Here is an 11,398-nt window from a genome sequence, read left to right as displayed (position 1 = left end):
AGACGTGCTCTGATTGCACACACATGTGATTATGCGCAGAGGTCCACCTACCAGCCAACCTCAGATCTCCACGCAGGCACACATGAATGCACATACATTTGCACACATCCAGAGATAAACTCACCCCAAACAATCCACATTCCAAGAAATCCAGACGTGGCTCTGATTGCACACACATGTGATTATGCGCAGAGGTCCACCCTACCAGCCAACCTCAGATCTCCACGCAGGCACACATGAATGCACATACATTTGCACACATCCAGAGATAAACTCACCCCAAACAATCCACATTCCAAGAAATCCAGACGTGGCTCTGATTGCACACACATGTGATTATGCGCAGAGGTCCACCCTACCAGCCAACCTCAGATCTCCAAGCAGGCACACATGAATGCACATACATTTGCACACATCCAGAGATAAACTCACCCCAAACAATCCACATTCCAAGAAATCCAGACGTGGCTCTGATTGCACACACATGCGATTATGCGCAGAGGTCCACCCTACCAGCCAACCTCAGATCTCCACGCAGGCACACATGAATGCACATACATTTGCACACATCCAGAGATAAACTCACCCCAAACAATCCACATTCCAAGAAATCCAGACATGGCTCTGATTGCACACACATGCGATTATGCGCAGAGGTCCACCCTACCAGCCAACCTCAGATCTCCACGCAGGCACACATGAATGCACATACATTTGCACACATCCAGAGATAAACTCACCCCAAACAATCCACATTCCAAGAAATCCAGACGTGGCTCTGATTGCACACACATGTGATTATGCGCAGAGGTCCACCCTACCAGCCAACCTCAGATCTCCACGCAGGCACACATGAATGCACATACATTTGCACACATCCAGAGATAAACTCACCCCAAACAATCCACATTCCAAGAAATCCAGACATGGCTCTGATTGCACACACATGCGATTATGCGCAGAGGTCCACCCTACCAGCCAACCTCAGATCTCCACGCAGGCACACATGAATGCACATACATTTGCACACATCCAGAGATAAACTAACCCCAAACAATCCACATTCCAAGGAATCCAGACGTGGCTCTGATTGCACACACATGTGATTATGCGCAGAGGTCCACCCTACCAGCCAACCTCAGATCTCCACGCAGGCACACATGAATGCACATACATTTGCACACATCCAGAGATAAACTCACCCCAAACAATCCACATTCCAAGAAATCCAGACGTGGCTCTGATTGCACACACATGTGATTATGCGCAGAGGTCCACCCTACCAGCCAACCTCAGATCTCCACGCAGGCACACATGAATGCACATACATTTGCACACATCCAGAGATAAACTCACCCCAAACAATCCACATTCCAAGAAATCCAGACATGGCTCTGATTGCACACACATGTGATTATGCGCAGAGGTCCACCCTACCAGCCAACCTCAGATCTCCACGCAGGCACACATGAATGCACATACATTTGCACACATCCAGAGATAAACTAACCCCAAACAATCCACATTCCAAGGAATCCAGACGTGGCTCTGATTGCACACACATGTGATTATGCGCAGAGGTCCACCCTACCAGCCAACCTCAGATCTCCACGCAGGCACACATGAATGCACATACATTTGCACACATCCAGAGATAAACTCACCCCAAACAATCCACATTCCAAGAAATCCAGACGTGGCTCTGATTGCACACACATGTGATTATGCGCAGAGGTCCACCCTACCAGCCAACCTCAGATCTCCACACAGGCACACATGAATGCACATACATTTGCACACATCCAGAGATAAACTCACCCCAAACAATCCACATTCCAAGAAATCCAGACATGGCTCTGATTGCACACACATGTGATTATGCGCAGAGGTCCACCCTACCAGCCAACCTCAGATCTCCACGCAGGCACACATGAATGCACATACATTTGCACACATCCAGAGATAAACTCACCCCAAACAATCCACATTCCAAGAAATCCAGACGTGGCTCTGATTGCACACACATGTGATTATGCGCAGAGGTCCACCCTACCAGCCAACCTCAGATCTCCACGCAGGCACACATGAATGCACATACATTTGCACACATCCAGAGATAAACTCACCCCAAACAATCCACATTCCAAGAAATCCAGACATGGCTCTGATTGCACACACATGCGATTATGCGCAGAGGTCCACCCTACCAGCCAACCTCAGATCTCCACGCAGGCACACATGAATGCACATACATTTGCACACATCCAGAGATAAACTAACCCCAAACAATCCACATTCCAAGAAATCCAGACGTGGCTCTGATTGCACACACATGCGATTATGCGCAGAGGTCCACCCTACCAGCCAACCTCAGATCTCCACGCAGGCACACATGAATGCACATACATTTGCACACATCCACAGATAAACTCACCCCAAACAATCCACATTCCAAGAAATCCAGACATGGCTCTGATTGCACACACATGCGATTATGCGCAGAGGTCCACCCTACCAGCCAACCTCAGATCTCCACGCAGGCACACATGAATGCACATACATTTGCACACATCCAGAGATAAACTAACCCCAAACAATCCACATTCCAAGAAATCCAGACGTGGCTCTGATTGCACACACATGCGATTATGCGCAGAGGTCCACCCTACCAGCCAACCTCAGATCTCCACGCAGGCACACATGAATGCACATACATTTGCACACATCCAGAGATAAACTCACCCCAAACAATCCACATTCCAAGAAATCCAGACGTGGCTCTGATTGCACACATATGTGATTATGCGCAGAGGTCCACCCTACCAGCCAACCTCAGATCTCCACGCAGGCACACATGAATGCACATACATTTGCACACATCCAGAGATAAACTCACCCCAAACAATCCACATTCCAAGAAATCCAGACATGGCTCTGATTGCACACACATGCGATTATGCGCAGAGGTCCACCCTACCAGCCAACCTCAGATCTCCACGCAGGCACACATGAATGCACATACATTTGCACACATCCAGAGATAAACTAACCCCAAACAATCCACATTCCAAGGAATCCAGACGTGGCTCTGATTGCACACACATGTGATTATGCGCAGAGGTCCACCCTACCAGCCAACCTCAGATCTCCACGCAGGCACACATGAATGCACATACATTTGCACACATCCAGAGATAAACTCACCCCAAACAATCCACATTCCAAGAAATCCAGACGTGGCTCTGATTGCACACACATGTGATTATGCGCAGAGGTCCACCCTACCAGCCAACCTCAGATCTCCACGCAGGCACACATGAATGCACATACATTTGCACACATCCAGAGATAAACTCACCCCAAACAATCCACATTCCAAGAAATCCAGACATGGCTCTGATTGCACACACATGTGATTATGCGCAGAGGTCCACCCTACCAGCCAACCTCAGATCTCCACGCAGGCACACATGAATGCACATACATTTGCACACATCCAGAGATAAACTAACCCCAAACAATCCACATTCCAAGGAATCCAGACGTGGCTCTGATTGCACACACATGTGATTATGCGCAGAGGTCCACCCTACCAGCCAACCTCAGATCTCCACGCAGGCACACATGAATGCACATACATTTGCACACATCCAGAGATAAACTCACCCCAAACAATCCACATTCCAAGAAATCCAGACGTGGCTCTGATTGCACACACATGTGATTATGCGCAGAGGTCCACCCTACCAGCCAACCTCAGATCTCCACACAGGCACACATGAATGCACATACATTTGCACACATCCAGAGATAAACTCACCCCAAACAATCCACATTCCAAGAAATCCAGACATGGCTCTGATTGCACACACATGTGATTATGCGCAGAGGTCCACCCTACCAGCCAACCTCAGATCTCCACGCAGGCACACATGAATGCACATACATTTGCACACATCCAGAGATAAACTCACCCCAAACAATCCACATTCCAAGAAATCCAGACGTGGCTCTGATTGCACACACATGTGATTATGCGCAGAGGTCCACCCTACCAGCCAACCTCAGATCTCCACGCAGGCACACATGAATGCACATACATTTGCACACATCCAGAGATAAACTCACCCCAAACAATCCACATTCCAAGAAATCCAGACATGGCTCTGATTGCACACACATGCGATTATGCGCAGAGGTCCACCCTACCAGCCAACCTCAGATCTCCACGCAGGCACACATGAATGCACATACATTTGCACACATCCAGAGATAAACTAACCCCAAACAATCCACATTCCAAGAAATCCAGACGTGGCTCTGATTGCACACACATGCGATTATGCGCAGAGGTCCACCCTACCAGCCAACCTCAGATCTCCACGCAGGCACACATGAATGCACATACATTTGCACACATCCACAGATAAACTCACCCCAAACAATCCACATTCCAAGAAATCCAGACATGGCTCTGATTGCACACACATGCGATTATGCGCAGAGGTCCACCCTACCAGCCAACCTCAGATCTCCACGCAGGCACACATGAATGCACATACATTTGCACACATCCAGAGATAAACTAACCCCAAACAATCCACATTCCAAGAAATCCAGACGTGGCTCTGATTGCACACACATGCGATTATGCGCAGAGGTCCACCCTACCAGCCAACCTCAGATCTCCACGCAGGCACACATGAATGCACATACATTTGCACACATCCAGAGATAAACTCACCCCAAACAATCCACATTCCAAGAAATCCAGACGTGGCTCTGATTGCACACATATGTGATTATGCGCAGAGGTCCACCCTACCAGCCAACCTCAGATCTCCACGCAGGCACACATGAATGCACATACATTTGCACACATCCAGAGATAAACTCACCCCAAACAATCCACATTCCAAGAAATCCAGACGTGGCTCTGATTGCACACACATGTGATTATGCGCAGAGGTCCACCCTACCAGCCAACCTCAGATCTCCAAGCAGGCACACATGAATGCACATACATTTGCACACATCCAGAGATAAACTCACCCCAAACAATCCACATTCCAAGAAATCCAGACGTGGCTCTGATTGCACACACATGCGATTATGCGCAGAGGTCCACCCTACCAGCCAACCTCAGATCTCCACGCAGGCACACATGAATGCACATACATTTGCACACATCCAGAGATAAACTCACCCCAAACAATCCACATTCCAAGAAATCCAGACGTGGCTCTGATTGCACACACATGTGATTATGCGCAGAGGTCCACCCTACCACCCAACCTCAGATCTCCACGCAGGCACACATGAATGCACATACATTTGCACACATCCAGAGATAAACTCACCCCAAACAATCCACATTCCAAGAAATCCAGACGTGGCTCTGATTGCACACACATGTGATTATGCGCAGAGGTCCACCCTACCAGCCAACCTCAGATCTCCACACAGGCACACATGAATGCACATACATTTGCACACATCCAGAGATAAACTCACCCCAAACAATCCACATTCCAAGAAATCCAGACATGGCTCTGATTGCACACACATGTGATTATGCGCAGAGGTCCACCCTACCAGCCAACCTCAGATCTCCACGCAGGCACACATGAATGCACATACATTTGCACACATCCAGAGATAAACTCACCCCAAACAATCCACATTCCAAGAAATCCAGACGTGGCTCTGATTGCACACACATGTGATTATGCGCAGAGGTCCACCCTACCAGCCAACCTCAGATCTCCACGCAGGCACACATGAATGCACATACATTTGCACACATCCAGAGATAAACTCACCCCAAACAATCCACATTCCAAGAAATCCAGACATGGCTCTGATTGCACACACATGCGATTATGCGCAGAGGTCCACCCTACCAGCCAACCTCAGATCTCCACGCAGGCACACATGAATGCACATACATTTGCACACATCCAGAGATAAACTAACCCCAAACAATCCACATTCCAAGAAATCCAGACGTGGCTCTGATTGCACACACATGCGATTATGCGCAGAGGTCCACCCTACCAGCCAACCTCAGATCTCCACGCAGGCACACATGAATGCACATACATTTGCACACATCCACAGATAAACTCACCCCAAACAATCCACATTCCAAGAAATCCAGACATGGCTCTGATTGCACACACATGCGATTATGCGCAGAGGTCCACCCTACCAGCCAACCTCAGATCTCCACGCAGGCACACATGAATGCACATACATTTGCACACATCCAGAGATAAACTAACCCCAAACAATCCACATTCCAAGAAATCCAGACGTGGCTCTGATTGCACACACATGCGATTATGCGCAGAGGTCCACCCTACCAGCCAACCTCAGATCTCCACGCAGGCACACATGAATGCACATACATTTGCACACATCCAGAGATAAACTCACCCCAAACAATCCACATTCCAAGAAATCCAGACGTGGCTCTGATTGCACACATATGTGATTATGCGCAGAGGTCCACCCTACCAGCCAACCTCAGATCTCCACGCAGGCACACATGAATGCACATACATTTGCACACATCCAGAGATAAACTCACCCCAAACAATCCACATTCCAAGAAATCCAGACATGGCTCTGATTGCACACACATGCGATTATGCGCAGAGGTCCACCCTACCAGCCAACCTCAGATCTCCACGCAGGCACACATGAATGCACATACATTTGCACACATCCAGAGATAAACTAACCCCAAACAATCCACATTCCAAGGAATCCAGACGTGGCTCTGATTGCACACACATGTGATTATGCGCAGAGGTCCACCCTACCAGCCAACCTCAGATCTCCACGCAGGCACACATGAATGCACATACATTTGCACACATCCAGAGATAAACTCACCCCAAACAATCCACATTCCAAGAAATCCAGACGTGGCTCTGATTGCACACACATGTGATTATGCGCAGAGGTCCACCCTACCAGCCAACCTCAGATCTCCACGCAGGCACACATGAATGCACATACATTTGCACACATCCAGAGATAAACTCACCCCAAACAATCCACATTCCAAGAAATCCAGACATGGCTCTGATTGCACACACATGTGATTATGCGCAGAGGTCCACCCTACCAGCCAACCTCAGATCTCCACGCAGGCACACATGAATGCACATACATTTGCACACATCCAGAGATAAACTAACCCCAAACAATCCACATTCCAAGGAATCCAGACGTGGCTCTGATTGCACACACATGTGATTATGCGCAGAGGTCCACCCTACCAGCCAACCTCAGATCTCCACGCAGGCACACATGAATGCACATACATTTGCACACATCCAGAGATAAACTCACCCCAAACAATCCACATTCCAAGAAATCCAGACGTGGCTCTGATTGCACACACATGTGATTATGCGCAGAGGTCCACCCTACCAGCCAACCTCAGATCTCCACACAGGCACACATGAATGCACATACATTTGCACACATCCAGAGATAAACTCACCCCAAACAATCCACATTCCAAGAAATCCAGACATGGCTCTGATTGCACACACATGTGATTATGCGCAGAGGTCCACCCTACCAGCCAACCTCAGATCTCCACGCAGGCACACATGAATGCACATACATTTGCACACATCCAGAGATAAACTCACCCCAAACAATCCACATTCCAAGAAATCCAGACGTGGCTCTGATTGCACACACATGTGATTATGCGCAGAGGTCCACCCTACCAGCCAACCTCAGATCTCCACGCAGGCACACATGAATGCACATACATTTGCACACATCCAGAGATAAACTCACCCCAAACAATCCACATTCCAAGAAATCCAGACATGGCTCTGATTGCACACACATGCGATTATGCGCAGAGGTCCACCCTACCAGCCAACCTCAGATCTCCACGCAGGCACACATGAATGCACATACATTTGCACACATCCAGAGATAAACTAACCCCAAACAATCCACATTCCAAGAAATCCAGACGTGGCTCTGATTGCACACACATGCGATTATGCGCAGAGGTCCACCCTACCAGCCAACCTCAGATCTCCACGCAGGCACACATGAATGCACATACATTTGCACACATCCACAGATAAACTCACCCCAAACAATCCACATTCCAAGAAATCCAGACATGGCTCTGATTGCACACACATGCGATTATGCGCAGAGGTCCACCCTACCAGCCAACCTCAGATCTCCACGCAGGCACACATGAATGCACATACATTTGCACACATCCAGAGATAAACTAACCCCAAACAATCCACATTCCAAGAAATCCAGACGTGGCTCTGATTGCACACACATGCGATTATGCGCAGAGGTCCACCCTACCAGCCAACCTCAGATCTCCACGCAGGCACACATGAATGCACATACATTTGCACACATCCAGAGATAAACTCACCCCAAACAATCCACATTCCAAGAAATCCAGACGTGGCTCTGATTGCACACATATGTGATTATGCGCAGAGGTCCACCCTACCAGCCAACCTCAGATCTCCACGCAGGCACACATGAATGCACATACATTTGCACACATCCAGAGATAAACTCACCCCAAACAATCCACATTCCAAGAAATCCAGACGTGGCTCTGATTGCACACACATGTGATTATGCGCAGAGGTCCACCCTACCAGCCAACCTCAGATCTCCACGCAGGCACACATGAATGCACATACATTTGCACACATCCAGAGATAAACTCACCCCAAACAATCCACATTCCAAGAAATCCAGACGTGGCTCTGATTGCACACACATGTGATTATGCGCAGAGGTCCACCCTACCAGCCAACCTCAGATCTCCACGCAGGCACACATGAATGCACATACATTTGCACACATCCAGAGATAAACTCACCCCAAACAATCCACATTCCAAGAAATCCAGACATGGCTCTGATTGCACACACATGCGATTATGCGCAGAGGTCCACCCTACCAGCCAACCTCAGATCTCCACGCAGGCACACATGAATGCACATACATTTGCACACATCCAGAGATAAACTAACCCCAAACAATCCACATTCCAAGAAATCCAGACGTGGCTCTGATTGCACACACATGCGATTATGCGCAGAGGTCCACCCTACCAGCCAACCTCAGATCTCCACGCAGGCACACATGAATGCACATACATTTGCACACATCCACAGATAAACTCACCCCAAACAATCCACATTCCAAGAAATCCAGACATGGCTCTGATTGCACACACATGCGATTATGCGCAGAGGTCCACCCTACCAGCCAACCTCAGATCTCCACGCAGGCACACATGAATGCACATACATTTGCACACATCCAGAGATAAACTAACCCCAAACAATCCACATTCCAAGAAATCCAGACGTGGCTCTGATTGCACACACATGCGATTATGCGCAGAGGTCCACCCTACCAGCCAACCTCAGATCTCCACGCAGGCACACATGAATGCACATACATTTGCACACATCCAGAGATAAACTCACCCCAAACAATCCACATTCCAAGAAATCCAGACGTGGCTCTGATTGCACACATATGTGATTATGCGCAGAGGTCCACCCTACCAGCCAACCTCAGATCTCCACGCAGGCACACATGAATGCACATACATTTGCACACATCCAGAGATAAACTCACCCCAAACAATCCACATTCCAAGAAATCCAGACGTGGCTCTGATTGCACACACATGTGATTATGCGCAGAGGTCCACCCTACCAGCCAACCTCAGATCTCCACGCAGGCACACATGAATGCACATACATTTGCACACATCCAGAGATAAACTCACCCCAAACAATCCACATTCCAAGAAATCCAGACGTGGCTCTGATTGCACACACATGCGATTATGCGCAGAGGTCCACCCTACCAGCCAACCTCAGATCTCCACGCAGGCACACATGAATGCACATACATTTGCACACATCCAGAGATAAACTCACCCCAAACAATCCACATTCCAAGGAATCCAGACGTGGCTCTGATTGCACACACATGTGATTATGCGCAGAGGTCCACCCTACCAGCCAACCTCAGATCTCCACGCAGGCACACATGAATGCACATACATTTGCACACATCCAGAGATAAACTCACCCCAAACAATCCACATTCCAAGAAATCCAGACGTGGCTCTGATTGCACACACATGTGATTATGCGCAGAGGTCCACCCTACCAGCCAACCTCAGATCTCCACGCAGGCACACATGAATGCACATACATTTGCACACATCCAGAGATAAACTCACCCCAAACAATCCACATTCCAAGAAATCCAGACGTGGCTCTGATTGCACACACATGCGATTATGCGCAGAGGTCCACCCTACCAGCCAACCTCAGATCTCCACGCAGGCACACATGAATGCACATACATTTGCACACATCCAGAGATAAACTCACCCCAAACAATCCACATTCCAAGAAATCCAGACATGGCTCTGATTGCACACACATGTGATTAAGGCAGAGGTCCACCCTACCAGCCAACCTCAGATCTCCACGCAGGCACACATGAATGCACATACATTTGCACACATCCAGAGATAAACTCACCCCAAACAATCCACATTCCAAGAAATCCAGACGTGGCTCTGATTGCACACACATGCGATTATGCGCAGAGGTCCACCCTACCAGCCAACCTCAGATCTCCACGCAGGCACACATGAATGCACATACATTTGCACACATCCAGAGATAAACTCACCCCAAACAATCCACATTCCAAGAAATCCAGACATGGCTCTGATTGCACACACATGTGATTATGCGCAGAGGTCCACCCTACCAGCCAACCTCAGATCTCCACGCAGGCACACATGAATGCACATACATTTGCACACATCCAGAGATAAACTCACCCCAAACAATCCACATTCCAAGAAATCCAGACGTGGCTCTGATTGCACACACATGTGATTATGCGCAGAGGTCCACCCTACCAGCCAACCTCAGATCTCCACGCAGGCACACATGAATGCACATACATTTGCACACATCCAGAGATAAACTCACCCCAAACAATCCACATTCCAAGAAATCCAGACATGGCTCTGATTGCACACACATGTGATTATGCGCAGAGGTCCACCCTACCAGCCAACCTCAGATCTCCACGCAGGCACACATGAATGCACATACATTGCACACATCCAGAATAAACTCACCCCAAACAATCCACATTCCAAGGAATCCAGCGCTGATGCACACACATGTGATTATGCGCGAGGTCCACCCCAGCCACCTCACTCCACGCAGGCACACATGGATGCACATACATTCCACATCCAAGATAAACTCACCCAAACAATCCACTTCCAAGAAATCCAGACTCTCTGATTGCACACATGTGATTA

This window comes from Copadichromis virginalis, linkage group LG18, assembly GCF_057382275.1.
Source record: "Copadichromis virginalis isolate Kocher_CV1m ecotype Utaka linkage group LG18, C_Virginalis_male_GT1.1, whole genome shotgun sequence".
In the NCBI taxonomy this organism is placed as follows: domain Eukaryota; kingdom Metazoa; phylum Chordata; class Actinopteri; order Cichliformes; family Cichlidae; genus Copadichromis; species Copadichromis virginalis.
Note: the sequence above shows the minus strand (reverse complement) of the source record.